At 53.7% G+C, this 27,987-nt stretch overlaps 1 pseudogene; it reads left to right on the top strand.

Annotated features, from left to right (window-relative positions):
* The first annotated feature begins 5,760 nt into the window (after positions 1–5,760).
* Positions 5,761–10,221, top strand: LOC127028853 (protocadherin-10-like; annotated as a pseudogene).
* The last annotated feature ends 17,766 nt before the right edge of the window (positions 10,222–27,987 follow it).

Raw genomic sequence — 27,987 nt, 5'->3', positions numbered from 1 at the left:
CCGCACAGTCCCGGCAGGGGCTAGAGAGGGTGGGGAAGCTGGAGGTGGTCCTATCCTGGGAATGGGACAGAGAAATGAAGTGAAAGGGGGACAGGGAAGCAGGAAACATCCCCATATCTGTCCAGGACTGGGAGAATTGGAATTTCTTCTCCAGAGATCCATCCCTAGAGATCCAGGTGGCTCCACAGAAGCAGATGGCTAAAAACCAGAAATGGGACAAAGGAGAACATGCCTTTTTCTACCTTTCCCTTCTGAAACCACCAACCTAGCCCAGGATGTGGGACTTTCAAGTGAAATGCAGGCAGCCATGTTTTTGGGGGTTGATGCAAGGAGATGTGTGTGGGGAGAGGACAAGGAAACATCCACCCCAACTCCCACCCCTTGGCCTCCTTGTTGGGGTCCCAACTCCAACATTTCCAGCTGCTATTTAGCATGTTGTCCAAGAGAGGAGGGGAGGGGAGAGAGAGGGAAGGAGAGGAGAGGAGGGAGAGGGAGAGAGGGAGAGGGAGAGGAGAGGGAGAGGGAGAGGGAGAGGAGAGGAGAGGAGAGGAGAGGAGAGGAGAGGAGAGGAGAGGAGAGGAAGGAGAGGAGAGGAGAGGAGAGAGAGGAGAGATTTAAGGATCTAAGCACAGGATGATGGAGTCCTGCCAAGGGAAGCTGTTAGGGTTATGGCTGGGCTATGTTAGGATTATAGCCTCTTCCCTGGAGCCCTTTGGCAGCTGACAAGGTACTCCCTTGTGGCTACAGGACCTTCTTCTCATAGGAAAGAGCAGGTCAAAATTCTTGTAGGTTCACCCACATGGAGGGGAGAGCTGCAGTGGTTTCTCTGCTGGAGGAGGTGAGGTCAATCGGACCCCCACTCCCCAGGGCCAGTCTTCCCATTTCATCAAGATACACCGGGGAACTTGGGCTCAATGAACCCACATCTCCCGTTCCACATGGATCTGCAGACACCAAGAGACACAGACACCATCAACAGTTCTGACAGCTCGATCCCCTCTCACTGTCCAACGTGTAGCTGTCTGGCTCAAGCCATGGGTCTGCATGCCTTTAACTGTCCTGTTGTCCCCAGCTTTTCCTCCTTGTGACACCTCCCTGGCCCTACTATCAAACCTCTTCCAGCTTCTTTTTGCACAGAGTTCAGGCAGTTTCACTTACACTTCTCCCTGTAAGGTATTTTTCCAAGCCTTAAATCAGTTTTTTATTCTTCTTTCAAAACTTCAGGCGCAGGCGCTGTGCACAGTATTCCAAGATCAGTCACACTGGTGCCTGACAGAGGAGATGTGTTACCTCCTCTCTCCCAAAGCCTCTGCTCTTCCCCCACACGAGCATCACACCATTGCCCACCCTTATTTCCCTGCTCACTGACCCCCCTTCCTTCTCAGTCCTTCCCAGAGGAGAGGAGACATTCCCACAGGACATTCTAGGGGAGAGCCTCTAAGAGGATGCCCAGGGCAGTATGAGTCCCAGCCCTCAGGATAACAGGGACACAGGTCTTCTTCTGCTTTGGGTCCAAGGTCTCTTACTTCAAGAGGAAGAAGACACCAGCCATGAAAGCAGCTCCCTTTGCAGGCTTGGGCTTGCAAGAAAATCCCCCCCCCGAAGCAGCAGAGACGTTGGCTTCCCAAGCTGCCAGGGAAGTCTGTGTCCTACAGGGAGCCAGAACTGGCTCACCCAGAAGCTGAGTGGGACTGGCCCCCCATGTCCTGAAAATGCTCAAAAGTAGATGATGGCTACAGAGGGTCTGCTCGGAGCTGAGCCTGTGTCTCAAGCAGAGAGGTTGAAGGATTCCTATGTGTTTCTGGCCAAGAAATCCGGTGTACTCTACCAGTGGCCCTTGAGTTGGTTACCTCAGCTACATCTTCTTCTTACCTACAAACCACATGGAACTTCAGGAAACCTTTATTGACACACCCTGGCTCCACACCTGCCTGGAGCAAAAGGTCTACCTGCACCGGTGTCAGAGAATATGAGGGTGCTGAACAACTCAAGCACCTTGCAGGACAGAGCCCATGGACTAGGAGTACTGGTGGGAATGGAGCCCCAGCATCCTTCATTGCTCCATACCCCACCTCTGGGCAAGGCATCTGTGAAAAGAAACGGCTCTTTGACAAACACAGGAGCTGCACTCTCTTGAAACCAAGGCTGTCTGGGCAGCAGTCTCCCTCGCCTTGGCGACCACTTCACCTCTGCTGAGCGTGGGTTGCTACAGATTGGGCTTTCTGAATCACACAACGGTTTTGATCAGTTGGGACCTCTGGAAGTCCCTGGTGCATCCCTGCTCAAAGCAGGGCCGGTAGATCAGGTTGCTGAGGAGGATCTCCAAGGATGGCAATTCCTGCCCCAGTCTGGTCCCTGTGCCAGTGTTTTAGCACCCTCACGGTGAAGATTTTTTCCCTAATACCTAATAAGAATTTCCCTTCTCCAGCTCGTGCTCGTAGCTTCTCATCCTGTCCCTGTGCGCCTCTGAAAGGAGACTGGGCATGTTTCATGTTTTGCATCCCAGCACCCAGGGCAGGCACAGTGCCCCACCAGCCCTGATAAACACACCAGGACGGCCACCATCCCCTTCAGGGCACTGGTTTTTCCTCCTGAGGGAAGGCAGGGAGCCAAAGCTTCGGGGAGGGAAGGAGCACTGATCAGGGCATCCTGCTGCACAGAGCTTTGTGGCTTCAAAGACCGAGCCCCCAGCACCTGACCCTGCACAAGCAACCCGGGACTGACTTACCAGCCGCGGGGCCAGGGCTGCTCTCATCTTCAATCAGGAGACCCTCCTCCCGCTGTGGTTGTCCTCTTGGGCACTGCAAACTATAACTGCTCTCGCTTCGAGCAAGAAGGGAGCAGTGAACCCACATGCACGGCTGGGCAGACGGGCGCCTTGGGGAGCTGGGGGAAGGGATGTGTGGTCTGGCAGGGACAGCTTTTCTGGCAGACCCTTCTGCTGCCCAGAACGCAGCAGGCAGGAAAATGGAGTGCCGGTGGTGGCTGGGCAAGGTTTGGTGCCCGCAGGCAGCTGGGTGATGGTCCCCAACCCTTTGCTCTCTGTGTGCTTTTCCAAGGCGGCTCAACCTGCGGCATCTCCTGCTACATCCCACCCTGATCTCTCTGGCTGGCCTTGCCAAGGCACATCAGTGCTGACCTGCGGCAACTGGCCACCGCCCGCCTGTGCCAAGACATCTCAGAGAGACATCCCCCCTTCTTCTAGCTTCCAGCGTCTTCCAAAAACAAGCTTCTAGCTGCGTCCTGATTCCTTACCCCGGGAGAATAGGGCTGGCAGCTGAATGCTCCCCTGCATCACAAGAGGGGACTTAAAATCTACAGGATGTGAAGTGGGGTGTTAGCTGGGGTGCTGGACTGTCCCCGTGCCATCTCCCCCATCCTGCTGTTCACCCTCCTTTGCTATGCCCCCCCCAAACAAGGCTCTTTTTTGGGTCTCCCATCCCTCTGCAGCACCCCCAGCCACCCCCAGCCTGTGCCATTTCCTTCAGGAAAGGGATCCTTGGAACAAGCCTGTGCCCCCTCTCAAGCCCCCCATTTTTGACCTTGGTCCCCTGGAATCGTGGGGGCTGGGGAGGGGGGCAGAAAAGGACCCAGAGGTTTGGGGAGGTGAGGAAAAGGAACAGGATGGGACTATCCCGTGACCTCCCTTAGGGGAGGGAAGCAAGGCGGGGGGACACGGATCCCCCCCCCCCAAGGAAGCGGCGATGGGGAGCTGCGGGGGGGGCATTGCCGAGCAGTGCGGCAAAAGGGCAGGCGGGACCGGGCAGGGGCCGGGGGGGGCACGGATCCTGCCGGGAGCAGGTTGCACCTGGGGGGGGGGGGAGAATGAATATTTTAATCTGAATCAAACAAAAGAGCGAGAGCAGCTCCGAGGATTTCCCGGAACGCACTTGGTCGGAGACGGGGAAGGACTGGAGGGAGGGAAACGAAACCCCAGAAAATCTCCGTGTCCAGTGCCCCCCCCCCCCCAATCTCCCTCTGGCCTGAGCAGCCCTCGGGGGGCTCCCGGAGCAGCCCTACCCCAGCCATCCCACCTCCGGGTCCCAGCCGCGGGCAGGGCTGGGCGGTGATGCAGGGCGGGGAGGGGGGGACAGATCGGGGATTGGGGGGGGGGAGGGTTGTGGGATGGAAAGAAACAGATCGGGGCGGGGGAGGGGGGTGACAACGACGACGCCAGGGGTGGTCCTGGCGTGGGAGATGGTGCGGGGGCCGGGCCGGCCGTGATCGCCGCTTCTGATGCATCCTGGGCTTCACTTACCGGCAGCCGTCCCAATTCCACCCGTGAGCGGCCCGAGCCCACGCGTGACCCAGCCGCGCCACTCCTTCCACCTGCTCGCCCCGCGGCGCCACCCGCCCTTGCCCGCGCCTCTCCCTAACCGGCGGCCCCACGAGCGCGGCACGTCCCGCGTGGGTCGCGCTGTGCTCCCAGGGACAAAATCCCCTTTCCCCAGCCCGACAAACCCCTCCAGCCCCGCCGCCTCCTGCTTCCTCCGGTCTCCCGGTTTCCCCTGGATCCTGCCTCCCACGCGGGTCCCCGTGGGGAGCGGGAGGGGGCCGGTTGGGGCCGGCGGTTCCCTTCCCACCGGGGACCGGGAGGCAGAGACAAAGGCGGCGAAATATCACTGCACGGCTAAAGCCGCTCCGAGCCCCGCCGAGCCCTTAACTAGATCGTTAGGGGATTATCCGCGCCCTAAGCAGCCGCGGGGCGGGGGGGGGGCGGCCGCCCCGTCCCGTTACCGAGCGTCCCGGGACGGCGCCGGTGGGAGGCGACGCGCGGAGCTGCCCGGGCGCGCGGCGGCTGGAGACCGGTCTGCGGGGAGAACGGATCGGCCAGCGGAGGGACCGTGATCGGTACCGGGGCGAGGGGGGTGGGGGTGGGGGTGGTCGCAGGGGGCTCCGTCTGTCGCCCTCCGGGGGCCGGTGGGGGACCCGAGGCTTGGTCCGCGCCCGCCTCCCCCTCGTCTTCCGCGGAAGGCGGAAAGTTTGTGCCCGCGGGGACCCGCCTGGGCGGGGGGGGACGACAGGTCCTCGGGTCTCCTGCGGGATCGTGCCCGAGAGCGCGAGGGGGCTGACACTGGGGTGCCCGGTGGGGGACCGGCATTAGGGGCGCGGGGCTGTGGGCAGGCGGTGAGTCGGGGGTGGGAGCAGGCAGGGAAGGAGGGGGGGGTGTGTGTCTCTCTGTGCCTCCGCGCTGATGGGCTCAGCTTTATCCGGGTCTGTAATCCCCCTTGCTCCGGTAATTAAAAACTCCGCATTACAAGGAAAACGGTGTGCAGGGAAATGTAATCAAGTCTGGAGGGGCTTAACCATCTGGTAAAGGTTAGGACCCGCACGGCGGGGGACGCGGCCGGGGGATTTGGCAGCCGCCGCGATCCGGGCTCCTCTTAATCTACCGCGGGGACGAGCGCAGCATCTGCGGGGTAATACCGGTGCCCCGGGCAGCGATCGGTCTCGCTGGAGCTCCCACCGCCGTTAACGGGACCTCCCCCGGGCTAGCCTCCTCCCCAGGTGCGTCCGGCTCCGCTAGACCGATTCTGGTGTGGCACCGGGCCCCGGATTGCATCCCCTCCCCGGGGCCAGCAGGGAAAGGGTTAAGCGGCCGCCGGTGGCCGCGGCTCGGCCCCCAGCTCCGGGCAGGGCCCTCCCCCTCCGCCCCCGGGAGCCCGAAACTCTTTGGAAGTGCAAGGGGCGAGCAAAGGCGAGGCGGGGGGGACGCGGCAGCACGGGTGGGAACCCGCGTCCTCGGGAGGGCTGCGGGCCATGGGGGCCGGGGCAGGCTCCGGGCGAGGGCAGCTCTTCCTCTGCTCCCTCCTCTTCCTCCTGCTGGCCGGGCCCCCGGCAGCGCGCCCGGCGGGCGGGCAGCTGCGCTACGCCGTGCCGGAGGAGCTGGAGCACGGAGCCTTCGTGGCCAACCTGGGCGAGGACCTGGGGCTGGACGTGTCCACCCTGTCGGCCCGGCGGTTCCGCATCGTGTCACGGGCCGGGGCCAGGCAGCACCTGGAGGTGAACCTGGAGAACGGGATCCTCTTCGTGAACGAGCGGATTGACCGGGAGGAGGTGTGCGAGGCCGGGGGGACCTGCCTGCTCCACCTGCAGCTCCTCGTCGAGAGCCCCCTGGAGCTCTACCGCGTCGAAGTGGAGGTGCTGGACATCAATGACCACGCGCCCACCTTCCCTGGCAAGAGTATGTGCTGGAAGTGGCCGAGTTCCGCCGTGCTCGGTGCCGGTTTCCCACTGGAGAGCGCCAGGAATCCTGACCGTGTGGTACCAACTCTGTGCACACCTACCGGCTCAGCCCCAACAGTTTCTTTTCGCTCGAGGTGCAGACCGCGCAGTGACGCCAGCAAGTTTGCAGAGCTGGTGCTGGAGCGCGCCCTCGACCGTGAGCAGCAACGCGCGCACCGGTGCTGCTCACCGCTCTCGACGGCCGGTGTCCCCGAAGCGCTCGGCACAGCTCACATCCTTGTCACAGTGCTGGACGCAAATGACAACGTGCCTGCCTGTTGACCAGCCCTCGTATGGCGTGAGCCTTCCTGAGGATGCCCCTGCCGGCACCCTGGTATCCAGCTCAATGCCACTGACTGGATGAAGGCCCCAACGGGAGATTGAGTACTCCTTCAGTGGGCATTGCACACCACCGCGCGTCCGGGAGCTCTTTCCACGTAGAGCCCCGAGTGGCAGGTGCTGCTGAAGGCCCTCTGGACTATGAGCGGGCAAGCCTCCATGAGCTCTATGTGCAAGCCAAGGACCGTGGACCCTCGGCTGTGGCTGTGCACTGCGCCGGGTGCTTGTGCACCTCCTCGATGTGAATGACAATGCGCCAGAGGTGACCCTCACCTCTGTGTCCACACCCGTGCTGGAGGATGCCCCACCAGGCACCGTCATTGCTGTCATCAGCGTTCTGGACCGGGACTCTGGGGACAACGGGCGTGTGAGCTGCGAGGTTGGCCCCGACGTACCCTTTGAGCTCCGCTCCTCTTTCCGCAACTACTACACGCTGGTCACCACGCAGGCGCTTAGACCGGGAGGTTGTGCCCGAGTACAACGTAAGCATCACAGCACGGGACATGGGCTCCCCTGCCCTGCTGACCCGCCAGCACCCTCACTGTCCGGTGTCCGATGTGACAGACAATGCCCCACGCTTCCTCCAGCCCTCCCTACAGCGTCTACGTGATGGAGAACAATGCGCCAGGTGCCTCCAATATGCTCTGTCAGCGCATTGGACCCGACTGCCAACAAAACGCCTACCTGTCCTACTCCATTGCTGATGGGCACATCCACGGCATGCCTGTGGGCACCTATGTGTCTATCAACTCGGACAGTGGGCAAATGTATGCCCTGCGCTCCCTTGATTATGAGCAGATCCGCAGCTTCCAGATCCAGGTGCAAGCACAGGACGCAGGCTTCCCCCCACTCAGCGCCAACGTCACAGTCCACATCTTTCGTGCTGGACCAGAATGACAACGCTCCGGTCATTGTTTCCCCTATGCCACGTAATGGCTCCGTGGCCACCGAGCTGGTGCCGCGATCAGCCAGGCCTGGCTACCTCGTGGGCACGGGTGTCGCAGTGGATGCGGATGCGGGGCTGAACTCCCGCCTCTCCTACCAGCTCCTCCAGGCCACTGACTTCACCCTCTTCAGCGTGGCACCAGACACGGGTGAGCTGCGCACCTCCGCTCCTTTCTGGAGCAGGACGCGACCGGCAGCGGCTGGTGGTGCAGGTGCGGGACAGTGGGCAGCCAGCCCTCTCTGCCACCCTGTCCCTCCTGCTTTCGGTGGTGGAGACCATGCCTCAGACTCTCTCCGACTTCAGCGAGTTCAGCCTCCCCCCGGAGGCCTCCTCATCCTCCCCACTCACCCTCTATCTCCTTGTCTCCCTGGGCTCCATCTCCTTCACCTTCCTCCTCGCTATCCTCATCCTCACAGCCATTCGGTGCCACGGAGAGCGGCGCTCCTGCCAAGGTGACGGCTGCTCACCACCCCGCTGCCACTGCTGCCCCGGGTCCAGACCCTCCTCTGATGGCCTGAAGACGTCCAACCTGACGGCACAGCCCCCTGCGGGGACCACGGCTGCCACCTGCCTCGATGTGCCCGGGGGCGGCCCCCCGGGCTACTGCTACAAGGTCTGCCTTGGTCCTGAGTCTGCCCAGAGTGACTTCATGTTTCTCAAACCCTGCAGCCCCCCCCGGAACAACGAGAAGGACCCTGGGAAGCGGTCCCAGCCAGGCCAGCATCTCCAGGTCTCCAAGCAGTAACACCGTGCCTGGCAGTGCTTACTGGCGCTCCACGGGTCCCCCAGCCCTCTCCCTCAGCCTCTGCTGTGAGAGAAACCAGGCAGGGCTTTTCCCAGAGAATAACTGGTGCCTTTGATCAGTGTGGGAATTAGGAGCCATCAGGCAGCGGGAAACACTCCACCGAGCTTCCCGACGGGTCTAATTACCGGGGGAGCATCAGGCTCGGCTGAGGCAAGAGGAAATCCCTTCCCGCCGCCTTTGGCACCCATTAGAGGCAACGGAGATGCTCCGGTGCCCGGAGGGTGGGATGGTGGAGGTGGTATCTCCTTCGTGTGGGTGAGCAGTTCACACTGGGGACAGCCTGAGCATTGCTGCGGCTCCACTTCCCCGTGCCGGCGGGAGTCTGCAGTGCCCCGCTGCTGCAGCCGGGGCTGGTCCCAGCCCCACCGGCACCATTCATGTCCCCAGTTCTGGCACCCAGGCCTGGCTGCTGTTGCTGCACTGGCTGCGCCGGCGGGAAAGGAGTGGGGTCTTCAGGGTGGGATTTTGATGTCAACATTTGTTAGGTATTGAAATGAGGAATATCTAATTTTCCCGATGAAAGACTCTTTCCGAAACGCGATTACAAGGATGGAGAGTGATGAGGCGTCTAATCCACTTACGTTTGACTTTAATAAAACAGCCCTTCCAAGGAGAGCCCACACTCGCTGCCAAGAGGCTCTCCCCGCACGTCTCCTTGCACCGCTGGACTCACTTCTCTAATACGTTAATGGGATTTTCCCCTAGTTGTTTGCAACCCCCCTGGGACATTGGGTATGCAGCCAATTTCTGCACCTCTCACCCTTGGGTGCCTGAGAGCTGGGCTAAGTTACCAGCCCACCTGCAAAAAAGGCTTTTTAAAATTAACGGAAATAGGAAAAGCCCCTCTCTCTCCCCGGAAGGACAGACTTTGGCAATTAAACTCCCAGAGACAGAGAGCAAGCCCCAGACAACCCCAGTGTCTCAGAAGGGTGGGGAAGGTCCAGACGGGAACAGGCTGGTTCAACACTGCCTCAGTTTCCCTAAAATGGGAATGTGCTGCTTGCTTCTCCACAAAGGAGGAGATGGAGTCCTGCATCCCTGGCTACTGAAGCCTGGTGCTGGCAGGGCTGGGCTGATTAACAGAGGGGTCCCAGGGCTGATTAACAGAGGGTCCCAATAACCAGCTTTGCCCTTCCCTGTGTTTTCCAGATCAAGCAGCCCAACACAGACTGGCTGCCTCCAAGCACGCAGCGACCTGCCCTAAAGAGGTACCAAATCCGGCACTGCGGGAACAGAGGGAGCGGGTGGAAGGGGGATGTGGGGACGGGGAGGTTATCTCCGACGCAGCTTTGAACCGGTCTCTTCTCTTAGCTCCCAGAGCCTGGAGGACGTGGGGGAAATCCGCAGAGCCCTCCAGAAGGAGCACGAGAGGCTGTGCACACTGGTGACCCTGTCTCTGGTTAGTATTGGGCCACTGGGCTGGAAGACCAGACCCTCTTGTCGCTTGGTGGAGGTGCAGTGCGGGACACACATCCCTGTTCCTAGCAGTGGTGGAGTTTTGCGGGGTGGAAGGGGTGTCCAGGCTCCAGAAGGGAGGTTGGTGATACGTCGCCATGGGCTTGCACCCTGGGACATGGATGTGACTGTCCCATTGAGCTATGGATGTGACCTCCCCTGAGCCAGTCTCACACTTATCTTTCCTCCAGAGTTTCAGAAGGCTTCAGCAGGCACCAACAGCATCTGGACACCCCAGTACAGCCCCTTGTACCCAGGGCACATCCCAGCCTTGGATTATCAGCACAATGTCTACATCCCCGGCACCCCCACTCTGCTTTCAAGCAAAGATGGGCCCCTCTTCCTGGGCTGGGAGAACAAGAACAGCTTCTCCACCTTTGGCAAGAGGAAGAAGATGACAACTTACTGTGACATGCATGACAGTGTGGTTATCAACAATGACCTGAAATAATGACCAGCGCTGGGCCTGGATGGCACTGCCAAGGCCCTGGAATCACTCGCATTATTTCAGCTGCTAGGTCCACCCACAGCGCACAGCTCCATGTATGACCACTCAGGACTTTGCGGGCTGCTAGGACAGTGGCTCACTAGAGCATGGGGAAAGGATTTAAGGAGCAAGAGACTGAAAAGTGAGAGGGATGGGCAGGGGGTGGGTGGGTGGGGCGTTTCTCCCATCTCATCCTGCAGAGCTGTGTTGGCAGCAGGTGCTGTTGGGGGTCCATATGACCAGATTTAAGCAAATCTGCCTTGAGTTACCCATTCCCATGTCCCTTTAGGGACCATCTGTCTTTGTAAACATTGTCACTTCTTTGTCTTGTCTGGCTGTGTGAATGTACTGAGCTGCATGCCTGTATTTCTGTCCCAGTAGGCATTGAAAATGTACGCAGACTAAGCCTGGTTCAGTCAAGCCTGACCCTACGTACTGGGGCAGTGACGTTGCTCTGTCCCTGAGCAGGGATCCATCCAGTGGATGTGTTGCATGTCCAGAGCAGCCATCAGTGTCTGTCTTCTCTGGGAAGTGAGCGCAAAACCCAGCCATTATGGGTGCTTCCCTTCAAACCCTGACCCAACACTTGCAGGGCTGGAGACCAAAGTCCAGGACACAGCTGGGGTCCAGGACACAGCCGGGGTCCAGGACACAGCCAGTCTTTGCTCCGGGAGCAGCATGGGCTGGAGAACACCACAGATTGGATGGCCAGAAGAAGCTGTTAGCTTAAGCAGCTGAGAGATGCACAAGGTGAGGCCCTGCTGGGTAACTCTCTAGCCAAGGCAACATCATCTGAATGAAGAGTTTCCAGCCATTGGAGGGGTCCCAGCGCAGGCAACGTCCTCTTCCTCTCCCCCTGCCCTCCCCTGATCTCTATTTTCCCCAAGTCCTGAACGCCTGGGGGAACCCCTGCACTGGGGGCCCCACCTGCATGGACAGATATCTCCTACTGTGCCCTGCTTGCCTTTGAGGACTTTTAGCTGGCTGTCAGGAGCCCTCAAGGGCAGGACTCCAGCCCAGAACAGTCTCTCCCCTGCCCTGCTCACCCTACACCTGTCCACCCGGTCTGTCTGCCACCATTGCCATCGCTCCTGTCACGGAACAGTTCATTTCCAATCCATCTGTGCAGAACATGACAGCTCTTTCTAAACCAAGTTTGTTTCACAATGTCTGATTTGTACCAATAAATTGTATTTTAATAGCTCACCCGGCTCCTGGCTGTCCCTGAGCAGCACATGACAGCAGGAATTGCTGCTCAGCTCTTGGAGCAGAGCTCTCAGCTCCAGGAGACATGTGTGTCCCTCTGGCCTCCTTAGTTGCTGGAGCAGCCCAGGACAGCTCATTTATTCACTTCACCTGGATGCTGGGGCTGAAGGTCCCCTTCCCTCCTTCCTGGACTCAGGAGCACTTTGGGGTCATAGCCAGAGGAGCCATGTGCTGAGATGTCACACAGCTCCTTGCTCCTTGCTCATGCTCCAGCTTGGGCAGAGACTCTGCAGGGATTTGCACCATGGCGTGGGCACAAAAGGCTTTGAACTGCTGGGGAGAGGGGCTGGATCTGGCAGCAATGGCTTATTGTTGTTATTGTGCGTTGCTTTCTATAGTTCATCTAAGCTTTCCCCTGGATGCTCGCCACCCACCAGCTTGCCTCGGGAGTCGCAGAGATAACCTGGATGTGTGCCAGTTGTAGGGACCAACTGGCTGGGAGTAGGCAAGCCTGTATCTGCTGGTGGGATGACTCTTGGCTTGGTGTGGAAGCAGTTCACCTTTGGATGAAGTCCTGAGATGGCCACGCCATGGCTGTCCTTCTCTTACCCCCTGCTTGCTCAGTGACTGGCTTGGGGAGGCTGCAATGCGGCTTTTGAGATTAACCCAGAAAAGTCCTTGTCTGCAAGTGGGTAACGTGCTCTTTAGTGGAAGCAGGGGGCAGGGAACACTCAAAGGGGCCCCATGGGAGTCAGGGACCCAGGAGGACAGTGCTTTGGACATGAAAGGACCTGGCTGCTTCTGGTGACTTCAGTCCCAGCTCACATCGGCCTGACTGTGAGCAGATGAAATTCCCTGTCTCAATTAGAAGGTAGGATGAAGGATTTTATGCTGCTGAGTGCATTCTTCAATGCTCTCTACAGAGTGTTGAGGGTAAAAAAAGAACCCCAAACAGCCACTGCCTGAGACCTCTGTACAGCATTAGCCTGTTTCACTGCTTCAAAAGAACAAGAGAATTATGTAAAGTGATACAAGAAATTTAATAACAGCCTCAAGAAGTAATAAAAGCATCAAATGGACCTGACTCCCTGTGGGACAGCAAGCATCTCCCTCTCCCAGATTAGCTCTGGCAAGATCTTCCCCACCATCTTCAGGGCAGGTGGTGGTGGTCAGGCATTAGGCGAGGACGGCAGCCCCTCTCCAGCGAGCCCACAGGCGCTCAGCCACAGCCCCTCTGCAGCAGGGCCGAGCCCTTAGCTGTGTTTCAGCTCACACAGCAAAAGCACCCCGTACACCTGCTTCATATCCAGGATCTAAACGAACGCGTGGAGCTGGCGCTTTGTATCAGGTTCCCAGAAGTGGCTTCCCAAAGGGAAATTGATCTCAAAATTGATCCCCAAAACCATAGGCATTTGAAAGGGACACTTTGTATCCCTGTCTTTGGAAATTCAGGGGGTTGAGCAATCAAGTGGCCAGCTTTTGCCACCTCCCCACCGGTGTGTCACTCTCCAGTGTATTTTCTTGACACTTTTTAACCCCTACTACTAAGGCTCAACTGATGCCCAGTAAATTGCCTCCCTCTCCTTTCCATTGCTCCTGGCCATCCTCAGCCAGGAGATGAGATAGATAGATACACACACACGTCTGCGCCTCTTGCTGATCCCCAGGTTTGCATGTTCAGGTCAGGCCTCTTCCAAAAGGGATTTGAGGGTCAACACAGTGCCCAGCCCAGGCCCCAACACCCCACATTCCCTGAGGATCTCCTTTTGCTTAGTTGAAGGAAATCCTGCACTGACAAGATCTCAGTTTAAATCTTTCTTCTCAATCAACATATTGATAAAAAGGACAATAAAAACGGACTTGCTTTAGGGGAGAGAGCACTTGCTTAAACCTAACTCAACCACACGACTATTCCTTCTTCAAAGGGCATGCTTGGTCAGAACTGTCCATCTAATAGATGAGATCTCCTTTGAAGATCTCCCACAGGGACAGGGTGTCATTAAAAATGCAAGGTCTTTGCCCTACAACTAGTTGTTTTTACAACTCTTCCTGTGCTTACCCTCCTGCACAGTTCATGAGCATTAGCTGGTTTCTGTAGTCTGGTAATGCACTGGGCATGAGAGCCGCTTTGGAGACACACTCAACAGAACACTCTCTATACGCCCCTCTCATACGTTCCAGCTCTCTCAGAGATCCAGAGGCAAATCTGGCTTTCAGGGACCTGCCAGCCAGCTTGAGATTTGCTTCTACAACGGCAGGAAAGCTGCCATGCGGTGCAGTTGGCTGCAAAATGCTGCAGGCCATGCTAGGCAGGCACATAGTGCTTCTGGGCACCAGCACAAATAGGGGGGTTTGTGCTCTTGCTATTCCTGAATAGACTCTTTGGATGGAAACATTACTTGTATCTCTGTAAAGACGTGAAAGCATATACCAGAGAGACAAAATTAATCCAGAGGTAGAGAGAAAAGAGACCAGAGAGAAAGACCCAGGGGGCTGGTGCTCAGCTCTAGTCTGGTCTGTCACGCATGGAGTCAAGTAGCAGTCAGTGAAGCCCGCAGGAAACCTTAGCGGGGACACAGCACTCTGCATGCGGTGAGGTTAGGCTGGGTAGAGCCATGGATACAGGTGGTCTCAGCTCCCCAGAGGGGTCGGTATCGGCAGGACAGGGCTAAAATCCATGGGGACCAGTGGGAGTCTGCACATTGACCTTGGAGGGTTCTGGATCCAGCCTGAAGTCTGTGGCACTCCATGGTTAATTACAGTCTCCAAAGATGCTAGGACTTTTTTTTCTTTTCTTTTCTTCTCACTTGAAGATGATGCTGGAATGAACCCACCTTAATTCAGCCAAGACTGGGTCAAGGTCCATCCTGATTTCTTTTCAGATTGCCTCAGTGTCTTAAATACCTCCCTGGACTCACCCTACAGAACAGCCTGCTGTTCTTGGCTGGATCCCCTCCTCCTGCTTCCTTTTTGATCTCAGTAGATGTTTTGTAGAAATAAATATCCTTTAGCTTTTGTCATAATAATTTAGCCTCTGCCACACTGAAAAATGGACTGCATGATTGTCATGTGCTGATTTTCTCTGCTCCTTTGCACCTTTTCTTTTTTTTAGTGCTCTGAAACATCAGTTGCCAACTCCTGCACAGAGATCAGATGAAGAAACAGGCCTGGGCTAAGTGAAGCTTTTGCCTCCCAGTTTGCCTCTAATGTGTTTTCAGTCTAAGTGGTGGAAATGTCACTGACTCTGTTTGCAGCATTCACTCAAGTGGAATTAATGCTTCTTGTTAGTGATAATATGACTTAATCAGCTAAATTATTGTGAGACATAAGTAGACACCTTTGTGTACTGAATAACTTGCGACATACTGGACCAAAAAGCACGAACGAAGGCTTTGAAAATAAATTAAATATGACCTCTAGTGCAGTCTGCACTTTGGCTAATGATTCGTCTCCCATGAAATTCAACGATTTACAAATCTTACATTTGAATAAATGATACATTTTTGCATGTTTTAAACAATAGCAGCGATTTTTGTTTCAGCATTTGGAATTCAAAGTGTTTCTCCAATGCCAGGAAGCAGGGCAAACAAGTTCATGTTAAACGGATTGAAAAATAAAACATTTGTGCAGTCAACCATCAGAAATACATCCAGAGGATCTGCAGGCATTTGTGATGAGATATTTATTTTAATTCACTGCTAGGAATATCTGCAACAACAGGTGAAAAAATGCATTGGAAGAAATGAAGAGAGAGCGAAGATTCCCAGAAGGGTCACTAAGGTCTTCACATCAAATCCGTTCATTTCAATAATGTCTACAACAGAAAATATCATTAAATAGCTCCAGAAATGCCTTATCATACATTTTGCCTGCACAGAAAATAAATCATACTCGTACAAAGGAAAGAGAAGCAGGCAAAGCAACCATCAATCAAGAAAATGATTATGAGCATTAGTAGGATTTCTGATAGGCCAGGATGCAGAGACTCTGTGATAGCAGGCTGCATGTGAAATAGAAAAACTGGGGTTAAATTGCTATGTGAACCCAGAGAAAAGATGAGCTGTCTGAATTTGTTCTGTTCTATTGCAATGAGTCACTGAATTTCTGTATCCAAATCTTCCCCTAAAAAGCACTGGAGTTCAGCGTGGTGCGAACAATAACGCAGATCTCTACACAGGGATATTTACAGCCCAAGTCTATCTGAAATCCAGAGCTTAGTTTAGACTCTAGCATCACAGGGAAGCCTGGCTGGTTTGATGAGTCTCCTCTTAAGTCCATGTCCATATTTCTCGGTGTTTTAACTAACAGAAAGTTTTTTTCACACTGCCAAGCGTGAGGGCTGAGGGCTCTAGGCTTAATTTTTCTGTCAAAGAGCTGCTGCTCTTTTGCACCCAGTTTATCACTGTTTTTGCTCTGCAGTTGTTCAGTATGTGTTGACTAAATCTCCAAAGCTCCCCTGAGTACAGATGGAACATATCCACCGAGGTATCTAAATGTAAGGCATTTGATCTGGGGCTGAATCCCACCTGTAGGATCCCTCTTGTCCCCAGTCTCCTCCTTGATCTTCCTTTAATATCACTTACCAGAAGTGGAGATAAAGCCCTACGTGCCCAGCAGCTGTCTGTCAGTGGCATTTTATCAGAGACCAGAGGAACAGATTTGCTATTTGCTTTGAGCCTCCCCTAGAAGATCAAACTTCAGGAAAGTAATCCTGAAATCAATTCCTAAAACTAAAGCTTAGTTTTTCTGTTGCCAGGAAATGCAATGTTGTATTCATTTTGCTTACCTAAACCATCTTTTCTTCCTCTTAGTTTCCCCCTGCAAGATAGTCTGGTAGTTGCCCCAGTATGTAAGATCTACAGCTGGGGTTGAATCCTTTTCCCATGTTCCCCAAGAGTCCTCTTGGCTGGTTGTGCCACATGACATGAGCCATTTGACTCCCTCAATGCCTGTCAGATGGTACTCACCGTGATAGTCGTGTTCCTTTGATACCCGAACAGACTTCAGCATGCTCCTGTCGCTGTGGGGTCCACCCTCATGCCCTCTTTTCTGCCTCTCTTTTGGCTCAAGTTTTATATCTGCTATAGTTTCCTAGTGAGGTTGGATCAAATCTGACCCTGCTTTGAGCAGAAGGTTGACCCGATCACTTCCAGGCATCCCATTCAGTCTCAGTCATCACGTGAATCCATGAAGATCCCATGCTGCAAACTGCCAAATCCCTAGCGAAATTGTGCCCCTCCATGTCACCCACATGATGCACAACACCACCAGCACCCAGCTGGGACAAAACCATCCTATCTGCTGTGCTTGTGTCTACTGATCCATCTTGTGCGCAGCATTGTGGTGTCCGAAAACCAGGGTGGATCAACATGGGGTATCACAGCTGACCAGCAAGACACTTCCAGTCTTGCAAGGAGGAGTTAGAAGATCATTTCTGCTCCTCCTATCTTGGAGACCAGCAGGGGCAAGTTACAGACTTTGTTTTAATGTTATATCTTCTTTAAAAATATAAAAAATAAATTCAAAACTTGGATCTGAGCTGCAGGGACAAATCACAGCACAGAGCTTGGGAACACAACGGGGACCCTCATGTTTTCCCCCAAGCCTTTCTGTCTAGTAAAGCACTGTTTGTTTGCTGAAGGAATGAGGAAGGAAGACCACTCTGGGAGCCACTTGTGAAAAGTTTGATTCTGTTGGCATGGAGAATTTTCTTCACAAAGGACTTCTATATGCAAAAGGGAAATGGAGATGGAGTGGGAAATGAGCCCAGCCAAAAATAATGGAATTTTTTTGCTGCCTGCAGGTGGAATTCAAGTGAAAAAGAGGGGGAAGAAAAGAAGAAAGAAAAATGAAACAGCCTCCTCTCTGCATAGATTGCATTGCTGGAGAAGCTCTGAATCTTGCAAGGCATAACAGTTGTCTGCTCAGAGGTTCCTTCCGTGGGGACTTTGCCTGGATAGTTTTATCCATTTATCCCTGACTCCTGGCATCTGCATAACACGCTCACAGAGAGAGTTATTAGTTTAATTTTCTTGTGAATTACTACAGAGGCAGAGAGAATTAGAAAAGACTTTTTTTTTTTTATTATCATTACTTTTTGTTTTCCAGTTGAGAGATTGTAAATGAGGCTATTCATCCTGCTAACATCAGTAGGGACCCAAACCCAAGCCTTTCTGGGGTAATTGGTTTCTGATGAGCAATCACTTGTAAAACCAATAGCAAAGGCAAGAAGTGAAATATAAATTCTCCCTTTACATGCCGAGCTTTTCATTAGGATTGTGTGTCTGGTTTCTTTCTGGGATTCAGTGGAAAAGCCAAGAAGTGGTAAACAAGGCGGTGGACTAAGCCTGACGAGGAGTTTGTATTAGCAAAAAATTGGGAGAACAGCGTTGCCCGATGTCCTTGGGAACAAATAAAGCAGCTGCAGAATCCCTCAAGCTACAGCTTTCTAGTGAGCCCTTTGGCCAAGCTAAGGCCTTGGGCAGGAACCAGAGACAGCAGATCTTCTCATAAGCGTGTGTTTTCATGTGGGGCAGGCCTGAGTGTGCTTCTGCCCAAAAGAGACCGAAACATTAAGAAAAGAAAAAAAAACTAGAGACCGGGGACAGGTGTCCATGCTGCAAGTGTAACCAGGGTAGCTGATGGAAATTTGCAGTCCCTGGTATCCTGCAGTTTGCAAAATATAGCGGACCTTGTTATTTGGATTTGTTACAAGGGCTGAGACTGTGTGTCAGGCTTCAGTTATCTTTCTTTTTTTTTTTTCCTCAGTTCCGAGTGAGGAGGCTGCTAATCTGCACTAGCTTTTGTTTCCCTGATGAACGTCATGGTGCTTAAGGCTTGATTTATTTATTTATTTTGGTGGTAAATTAAGTATCAATCTAGATGCAGCTTTCAGCGTTTCTAGGTTGGGGTTGTGAGGCTGTCATTCATTGGCTTAACTGGATTGCTTGCTGCTTTATGGGTTTTTTTCAGTAAAATCTTTTGGCACGCATACAGCTGGTTGTTGCCTTAAAGATGACTAGAGAATAGCAGGCTTGACAAAGACAGAGAACATTTTTAAGCTCATGTGCACAGAAAGACCTCCAAAACAAGAATGATGCAGACATATCTCTAACAAAACAAATCAAGCAAAACTCTTCAAACAAATCCACTTTTTCAGCTTCCAGATGCTGAAAGCTGAACCCAAGGAAACCAACATGCAGAGTAAAATCACTGATTGGACTCAGTCCTGCAGAATCTGCTTTAAGCAGAGAGGAGTGGACTAGGTGTTGTCCAGAGATCTCTTCCAAACACAACTATTCTCTGATTCTGTGATCACAGCTTTTTCCTTTCCTTACCCAAAAGAGACGGACACGTTGCTGTGGCCACAGCTAGAAAGGAGACAGTTCGGACATTTCCTTATTGGCATCACATTTGCTTACAACATATAGCCCAATCCAATATTCTGCGTAGCTATCAAGAAAATCAGTTTCTGTTTCTCTCATTTGGAGCCAAGCTTTCCAGGACTCTCGCAAAGCCTGGATGTACCCCGTGCTAATCATGCCTGCCTACCAGTTGCACACCAGCCAGGCTCTCCTGACTGCCCTGGCTTTTTGGCCTCCCACCTCAAACATCAGGCAACCTTATAATTCTGGTACTGCTTGAGCAGAAGCAAGTGTCTTTCCATGACAATGCCCGGGATCATTCACCTAAGCTTAAACATTGGAAGTTTGGGGAATATAAGGCATTAAGAAGAGAAGAGGTTTTAGCTAAGACTGTGGTGTGACCTAGGAGAGGTGGAAGAGGACCAGCTGGTCCCAGTAGTTTTCCAAACTGCCCAAGCCCCTGGAATCAGTGATGATAATTCAACCCTTTCTGCCTGCAATGTGGGCAGAGGTTTGTACCAGATTTGTACCTTAGAGAAAACTTGTGCGATGGGAGGCTTGTGCCTTCCTGTCAAACTGTACAAGGACAACCCCCAGGGCCTGACCCTGCACCCTCCTCACTCTGGGTACCTGTTTAGAAATCTGTATAGGCAGAAGCAGAGTCTGCAGGTAATGAACATTCTTTCCTACTTTGAATAGCTGCCCCATGAGCCCTGGTTCCCCATCTCTTTCTCTCTTCCCCAAACATTTCCTCATGCCCTTGCTCTGGGGAGAGCTGGAGTTCCCCAATGAGTTCTCTTTTGCCTGTATATGCTGGCTGATCGTCGGAGCACACTTCCATTTTGTCTTTATTGGGATGTCTGTCCTCCAAGCAATGAAGAGTATGGCTGATCCTTTCACTCTCAAGGCAATTGTGATGGGAAAAAAAAGGGAAAAAATTCAGGAAATGAATCCTTCTGAATTCTGTTTGTTTGTTTTGTCACAAGATTCTACTTTGCAACTTTTGTTATTTGGGTTATGCTTCATATTTCCCCTTTTTTGAGTTCAGCAATGACGAGATTGGGACTGACAAATTAGCAAAACGTCAACAGATCACATAATTATATATTCTTTTAAAATGTGTATGTTATTTAAAAAGATTTGCTCATTGTGGTGACGATTTGTCAGAGGCACAAAGTGGTGAGTGACTGAAGAACATTTATCAACCCAGAAAATATTTTTGTTGCTGTTGCTGGTTTTGCTCATTCTCTGCTTTATTCTGTGACCTGGCCTAGGAAACTCATTGAGGAGGTATGTATTTGGGAGGTCTGTGAAAGAAAAAAGGAGATGGCATTCAGGACCTGCACAGCCGGTGTGCAGCAAAGGAAAGTGAAAGAAAAAAATTATGGTGGGACATTTGTCTAATTTAACGGCCTATGAGACTTTCTGCCATGGGATAATATTTGTAATTGTTATTACAGCAAGAAGGAAGAAAGATGGGCAGAACATTGAAAACTGGATAAAATAGCCACTATCTGACCAGGAACCCTGTACCAGCATTGGAATTTCCCTCTATTCCTTTTCTGGTGGACATTTCAGGGAATCTGTGGTATTAGGGGAACCTATAGATAGGAAAAAAATTGCTATGTAAGCAGGGTGCAAGGTGTTATAGGTTTAGGTTTCACCTAAAATCGCAGAGAGCTGTCTCTGATAGCCCACAACCCCCCTTCCCCTCATGCTCACTGGCCATCTTAACACAACATCTCCAGCTTTTACATCCTGATTCTCCTTTCTGCGACAAGCCTGGCTGGCATCATTTCATGCAGTTCTTCCCTATTGCTGTAGAGCAAGGAGGAAGGAATTCTTTTTCCTGCAACTGCACAATACTCTCACTTTATTTACAGAGGCTGAAATGAAGAAAACTCACCCCTGCACTAAATCTGTTGGGCATGGGGAGCATGGAGAAGGCAAGGAAGTGGAATTATACTGCAAATGTCAGGAGCTATGAAAAATGTAACAGACTTTAATATTCTTCTGCTGTTATTGCTGAGAGTGTCTCTCACCTGCATTCACAGAAAGTGAAGTGCCTTTTACTGAGCCCAGCTGCCACTGAGCAGAAAAGATTGCCATGCTTCCTATTTTTATTTTAAAACTACACTATGGCGTGCATCCTAATAATAAATGCACTTTCCCTCCAAACTCTCACTTTAACAATTATCCTTCAGCTTCAAGACTTAATCTAAGCCCTCAGCCTTTAGGGTTAATTCCTACATCATGCTCCACTGAACTTCAACCCCAAATGTCCTGCTACTTATACCTTACAAGTGACTTCTACATTCCAAATTATAACCACATCCCCTACCTTCCGTGATACCTAATGCTAACTGGTGCTGAGCCAACTACTTGGATGCTGCTCTAAAGATGTAAAACATTAACGATGCATCTCTCCATAGCTCCCTTTCCCGTGGGGTTGTGTTTCAAGGTAAGTGGTTTGCGTAAGATCCCTCAGAGACCTGCATTTAATTTATTCAGTAGTATAAACAACCTGCTGCTTTTGTGCTTCTCCCTACAGAGCAAAGAAAAGCCCATTTTATACATTAAAATTGAACGTAACGTTGCTGAAAGGTCTGCGATGGCTTTTTCTGGAGCTCAAAGCATCTTATCTAGTTCCGGGAGGGTCTCGCAGGGCGTAAGCAGTTTCTCCCCATACGTCCCCCTCCTCTCTTAAGACCCTGTGTCCGGGAAGGAGATGGGGTCACCGGCCCTCAGCTCTGCCTGTCTCGCTGCCCGTACTGCCTAAGGCTGGGGGAGTTCGTGTCGAGGGCAATATCCGTTTTCTTCATGGGGTTGTTTTAATTTCACCTCCATACAGCGATCCCCACGGTTCGGAAAGCAGCTCCGGGAGGGGGAACCTGACTCTCTGCGACCCGATTAGCATAACCCTGGGAAGTAAAGGCCTAAGTCCCGATTCCTGCTGTTTTACTAGGAGTCACGACATGTCGCTCCCTGCCAGGCACCGACGAGGCGGGCTGCTAACGGCGCCTCGGCTTCCAGCCCCGCCGCGCAGAGCAGCACCGGAGGGCCCCGACGGCTCGTCCGTGCTGTGCCCGCGGGGAGCGGGGCGGCCCCGGCGGCACGCAGCGGTGGTTCTCCCTGGGACACGGGGCTGGGAGGGCCAAACCAAGGTTGGCATCAGACCCCGTTCAGTTCCCGGACGCTTATACGCAGCGTCAGGGCGGGGAGGGACACGAATTTCACCCTTTCCCTCCTCAGGTCGGTGCTGGTAAGGCACAAAGAGGAGCGGCGGAAGATAAATGAACAGCTCCCCCAGGCCGGGATTTGAGCAATCAGGAAAAATAATCTGAGCTGGAAAGTGCCCGAGCATCTGTTGGGTTATTAATAAATTGTATGCAATCTGTCCGGGATGAACCTCGGGACGGAGGGGTCCATCTGCTCCCGAGCGCTAGCTCTAATGGTGTCTGGGGAATGTACTTAGCAAATGAAAGGCAATGGGATCGGCCAGCCGGGCTCCCAGGGTGCCTGGTCTCCGCACAGCTTTTCCAGGGTGGGACAACGCGGGAGCTCCCCCACCCCAGGACAGGATCCCGCACGGATGTGCAGAGAACTGGGATTCAGACGGAGCGTGGGCATCGTCTGTCCAGCCTTGCAGGCTCGGCCAGCCCCCGGGGAACTCGCCCCCTCTTTCGAGATCCTTTCCAGAAATCAAAGGATCCTGAGCCAGGGAGAGCCCCGCTCCCAGGAGCTTCCCCGCGGACGGGGAAGCCGATCTCGCCCGCCTTTCCTCTCGGTCAGCGCTAATAGCCGCCCATAAATACTATCCTCCACCTCTAACGGTGTCTGATGTGTTTTCTCGGAGCAGCTGGCGGGGATTTCCAGCTCAGCTCCTCCCAGCGCTGGGCGGCTTGAAGGGGCGGGCTGGCCGTAACCCAGTGCGGCTCCGCAGCTCTGCGGGCAGGGCGGCTAACCTTCAGCCCACCGCCGGGTCTCGGTGCCTGCTATCCCCGGGAAAACGGGGACTTGTGGGGTGCTGCGAACGCCGAGGTGTCAGTTATGTTAATTGAGGAAGGCTGGGGGCGTGGAGGAGTTATCACACGAGCCCTCATGGCGGGATGAATAGCCAAAATGTTCATTGCTGGAGGTTATCTCCGCCTGACCGTGATCGGACGGGGTCTGTGTTAGCAGACGTGCCTTCCCGTAGAGGAAGAACCCAGGATCGGGGAGCCCGCGCGTACCGTGCCCCTAAAACACTTAACACGTGAGAAAACCCCGGCTGCCATAAACCTCACTCGGAGGAACGCCAGCCTAAATAGAGGCCAGCTGAGAACGAAACCGACAGCGACGGGGCAGAAAGGGAACAAGCGGAGCCGCTGCTCCGGGTCTGTACAGCCCTGCCCCGCCGGCGGCTGAGAGCGGCCAAAATCGTTGCTACCCCCTTCAAGGGGGATGAGCGAGAGCCCAGACCCGCTCGGGGCGACAGCACCGGCTGCCGGTTCCCGCGGGGGAACCCGGCCCCGCAGCTGCCGCCGGGGCGGGGGTGGCCGCTGGGCGTTCTCCCCGTCGCTGTCGCCCGCCGGACGCCGGCCCGACCCGGCCCCGGCTGCCAGCGCCGCGGCGGGAGCGAGGGCTGCCGGGTACTTCCGGCGGAGGGGAGGAAGCGGGGGGCCGGGCTCCGCCTGCTCCTCAGAGGGCCCCGCGGTGGCGGAGCGGCTCCGTCCCTACCCGGGGAGGGACGCGCTGGCTTGGGAGCGGTTTGGAATTGGCTGGGTTGTTTTTTTTATTATTATTATTTTTATCTTTTTTTTTTAATGCGCTTTCCGACCGGGAGCGCTATTCGCTTCCCGCGGATGGCGGCGGGGGAGCCAGGCGGAGCCGGGAGCTGGGCCGCTCCCCGGGCGAGCGGCGCCAGGCTCAAGGAGCCGGGCTCGCAGGCAGGCGCTGGGCTTGTCGGGGAGAGCTGGGCGGCCTGGGGCCGGCAGCAGGACGCCCGCGGGAAGGCTTTTGCGTGACCCTGCGCGGGGTCCTGTCACCGTCCGAGCGACAGGCTGAGCGCCGGCAGCGGTGGGGTGCACAGCGACGGGCACCGCCGGCAGCTTCCCGCGAAACGCCGGGGGAGGGAGGCTCCAGCTCCGCCAGCGTCCCGAAGACAGAGGTGGAAAGGGACGGGTCTGGTGCCCCTTCCCTGCTCTCTGAGCCTCCCCTTCCCTGCTCTCTGAGCCTGCCCCGTTATATTCGGTGGTTGCTGAAGGTGATGCGCGGAAGCGAGGAGTAAACCCCGCGGCGGTGAGTGCTCCAGCCGCTGAGCGACCAGGTCACCCCCTTCCCCGGCCTCTCTGCCGGCGTTGCTCAAGGCGGAATGCCCCGCTGAAGGACCGGTGGGGACCCCATACGGGCGGTCCCTCTCTCGGTGATTAGGGCACTCTCGAATGGTGGCAGAGGCTGTTTTAAAAGCTTTCGGTCTCAGGAGGGCTTTGAAACCAGACCTCGGCTTTTCTATGCCGTGCTCTAACCGCTAAACTGCCTTAAAGAGGCGTGAAGGAGCCGCTTCGCGGGAAGACAAAGCCGACAAGGTGAGCTCGGGGCTCCCCTGCCCTTCCGGAGGGGACAGGCTCTTCTTTCCGGATCCCCGGTCGCGGGGGGATCAGTCGCCCTGAGCCGGCTGATCTGGAGCTGCTGTGCGGCCCTTGCCGTCCCAGGGATGGTAAAGCTGGAAGTGTCCTGTGTCACGGCAGCGATTCTGCCGGAGCTGCTGCTGTTCTCCCTCTTGCCGGTTCTCCGTTTCTTGTCTCAAAGTGTAACTGAAGTCACGCTTTGAGTTCAGAGGGGGTCGAACTAGAGCTTTCCAAATATCCCTGGAAAAGTCTGTCTGTCTAAAGAACGACAGGAGACGAACCTTTTGGCTGGCCGGAGCTACTGTAAGTGTTTGCCATTGGGCTGTACTTGCTTTTCTAAGAATCCGAGCGTTCACTCCGTAAGCTCTGATGGACGAACTGAACTCGGGATGTCGAAACTCGTGGTTACTTTTTTGGAACAGTTTAACTAGGCTTTCACCCCTTCCTATCAAATGGAGGAGACTCAGAGTAACGCCCAGGCACTTGGTGGGCTGTCGGGGTGTAAAGGTGAGTAGCTTTTACTGATTGTTCTGTACAGATTCTTTCTTGATGTGGATAACCACTCCTCATGCCTTGCTGCTTAGTCAGAGGCACAGGGCATACTCTGAGACTGACCAAAGTTGGAGTAGCTAAACAGCCTTTCACCGAGTCAGGGGCTTTTTGCAGGATCATCTCAGCTTTTCCTTATGACCTTCGAGGCTTCTCTTTATAGATACAGGTGGTATGAAAGGCAACTTAGTTGTACATCTGTGACAGCAGTTCAATGCTACAATGCTTAAGGATTTGCCAATGCCACCCGCTACCCTACTGCTACTCAGGTAGTAGCTGGATTTCATCAGAATGTGCGAATTTCACGTGGACTGGATTTGAGTAAGCACGAAACAACTCTTCCAATGTGTAGGTTATCCTGGATTCTTTAACTGTTTCTTTGCATACAGAAACACCTTTATCGCTAGCAAAGCTCAGATCTCTGGTCTTGTAGGACCATTTATTCCAGCTGCTGCTTGGTGGATATAGAAACAATGCCGACAAGTGTTCAGACCACAGGAAAAGGGACGCCCTGTGCTTTATCCTTGACGTCAATGCTTGTCATCTCATTAACAGCTCTTTTACTGGTTTAAAACATCCTACTACATTTTACAGCAAGCTTAACTTAGACCCTAGCATGGCTCTAAGATACTTGAAAATAAAATGGTGCTCTTTTTGCTGACATCGGCATTATATTTTCATCCCTATGAATATGGCATGAATTATTCCTCCAGAGAAGATCTACTTATTCCAGGTAAGTGGATTAACTTAGCAAGTGCATAAGTAGGGAAAACAAAACCAAACCTATCCTGCTTAAACACCTCTCGTCCTGGACTCACATGGAGTGAGCGTGATGAATTTGTTAATAGAAGATCTGTCCCGGCATCTCTTCCTATCCACGAGTCAAGAAAGTGATCTCTACCCAAACCTTTATTTCCTTTTGCTACACGAATTAAAACAAACTGCCAGAAAACTCCAGGAAACTCAGAGGTCGGGAATGGGTCTCCAGATTAACTCAGGGCAAAATTCGTGCCTTGTAGAATCTTACTCGTCGGTCCTCTGTTATCAAAAAGATCAATTGTGTCGCCTGCAAGTTAACAAATGCAGTTCTACTTGATAGGATAGATTTGTCTCTGTCTGTTTGCCTGTGGTCTGTGGTAACGACAGTGTGAGACTGCAGAAAATCCGTGTGTAGACCTAAACAATGGAAGAGAATTACAAAACCTGTGTGGGCATTATGAATGCGATAGGGATATGCTAACGGGCTTAGTAAGTCCGAGTCCCCAGCAGCAGCAGCAGTCTCTGCCAGAGGTCCCTTTTGCCGTTTACCGTGGGCTACTCCGCTCGAGAGCAGCGCTGGAGAGAAAGACCACTCTTCATCTTCAAAGGCTGAACTTCCACAAGGATTTCGGATATGAAACGTGATCTGTCTGAATGTCTCCCTCGGGGAGAAAACCCTGTCACTGATCGGGATAAGGAACTGCAGGTAAGTTACAAAGACGCAGTAGGAAGAGTTCATCTTGGCGTTTTGATGGCATAGGCCGTACAAAAATGGCATTAGGGACGGATCTGGAATCAAGACATCATTGCTGTCCACGGAAAGCCTGACTACCTTCAGCGGCAGATTTCCGTATGAACCGGCGGCGCTGTGGAGATCAGTCGGGCAGGAATACAAAAAGGTCAGTAGGCACAATCGTGTTCAATAATCTTTTGAACTGTGGTCTGTGTACATGAGCTGCAGAGGTAACGGCAGAAGTTGCTGTCATCCGTAGCCCGGCTGCGGGAAGTGCGGCGGCCGCGGGGCCGGTGTGCCGCAGCCCGGCTGCCTGCGGGGCCGTGGGGCAGGTGATGGTGAATGCGAACGGGGGCGGACGAGAGCTGTGTGGGCAAGCGGCGGATTTTGCCCTGAAGCTTCAAATGGTGGTCGAAAATCATGCCAACAGCCGCGCACCCGGCTTTGCCGGGGCGGGGGAGCGGAGGACGGTAACATTTATTCCGGTATCCTGCGACACAGGCGAGCCTCCGGCAGAAGGCAGGCGCGAACGGAGAGCACAGATAGCGGAAAAAACTCAGCCCTGTCTCATTTAGAGGAAGGATCTGGCCCATGACACGGCTCTCTTCTGGCTCCTCCCAAGGGACTGGAGTCACCACGCGTGTTGACTGCATCTCCTCTCGCCTCTGCCCTCCCGTGTCCCCCTCGGCTCCGAGTAGAGGGAAATGTGGAGTAACCTGCGTTTCTCAGACTCTGCTCTCCTGCGTCCCCTTTCCACTCAGCATTTCATAGCAGGGTGGTCACTTGTGCTGTCAGCGAAGCTGATGGGTAACAGGGAGTATCTCCTGTGAAGGAGGTATCGCCGAACCGTTTGACCCTCCTGTTCCCGCAGAGGGATGCCGTGGGGGGAACCCAGCGACTGCGAGCAGGGGATCTGTTTCCCGGTTTTCCCTTTTCCTTCTACCCCCAATCCTTAAAAGACTTGCTCACAGCACAAGCGTGTGAACGCCCTCACCCCGGTGGCTTGGTTACAAAACACTTCTAGATATATTTTGTTGCAAGAAATGTATAGAACTGCGATGTGGAACGCGCATGTTTTTGGAAACACTTCAGTTAAGCCTCAGGGTTTCTAATAGAGGAAACCCCATCAGGGTCAGCTTGGGACCTGTCCCATTAATTGAAAAATATGTTCAATATAACTTATGGCAAGACCATTTCACTAGGAAAACAAGTGTGAAAGATTAGTTTTCGGCCACTTGAACTAATGACAGGGGCTACAAATCAAGATGAGTAGAGGTGACAATAAACACCAGTGCAAAAGAAAATAAAGCGTCTCCGAGAAGAATTAAAAGTTCGATGGGATTTTTCTGCCTGTTTTAACCGAATAACAAAATTCAGGCCTCAAAATTAGTTGCAATTAGCGAAAAGCACCGTGTTTCAGACAAACTGGCAGAAGGGTGTTCTACGAAGAAGCTCGAGATAATCATATGCACTTCGCCTAAACCAATACAATTAAACTGCTGGGGGTACG

The sequence above is a fragment of the Gymnogyps californianus genome, unplaced genomic scaffold (assembly GCF_018139145.2).
Source record: "Gymnogyps californianus isolate 813 unplaced genomic scaffold, ASM1813914v2 HiC_scaffold_44, whole genome shotgun sequence".
Classification (NCBI taxonomy): domain Eukaryota; kingdom Metazoa; phylum Chordata; class Aves; order Accipitriformes; family Cathartidae; genus Gymnogyps; species Gymnogyps californianus.
The sequence above is the reverse complement of the archived record's forward strand: the minus strand, read 5'-3'. Positions and strand labels throughout refer to the sequence as shown.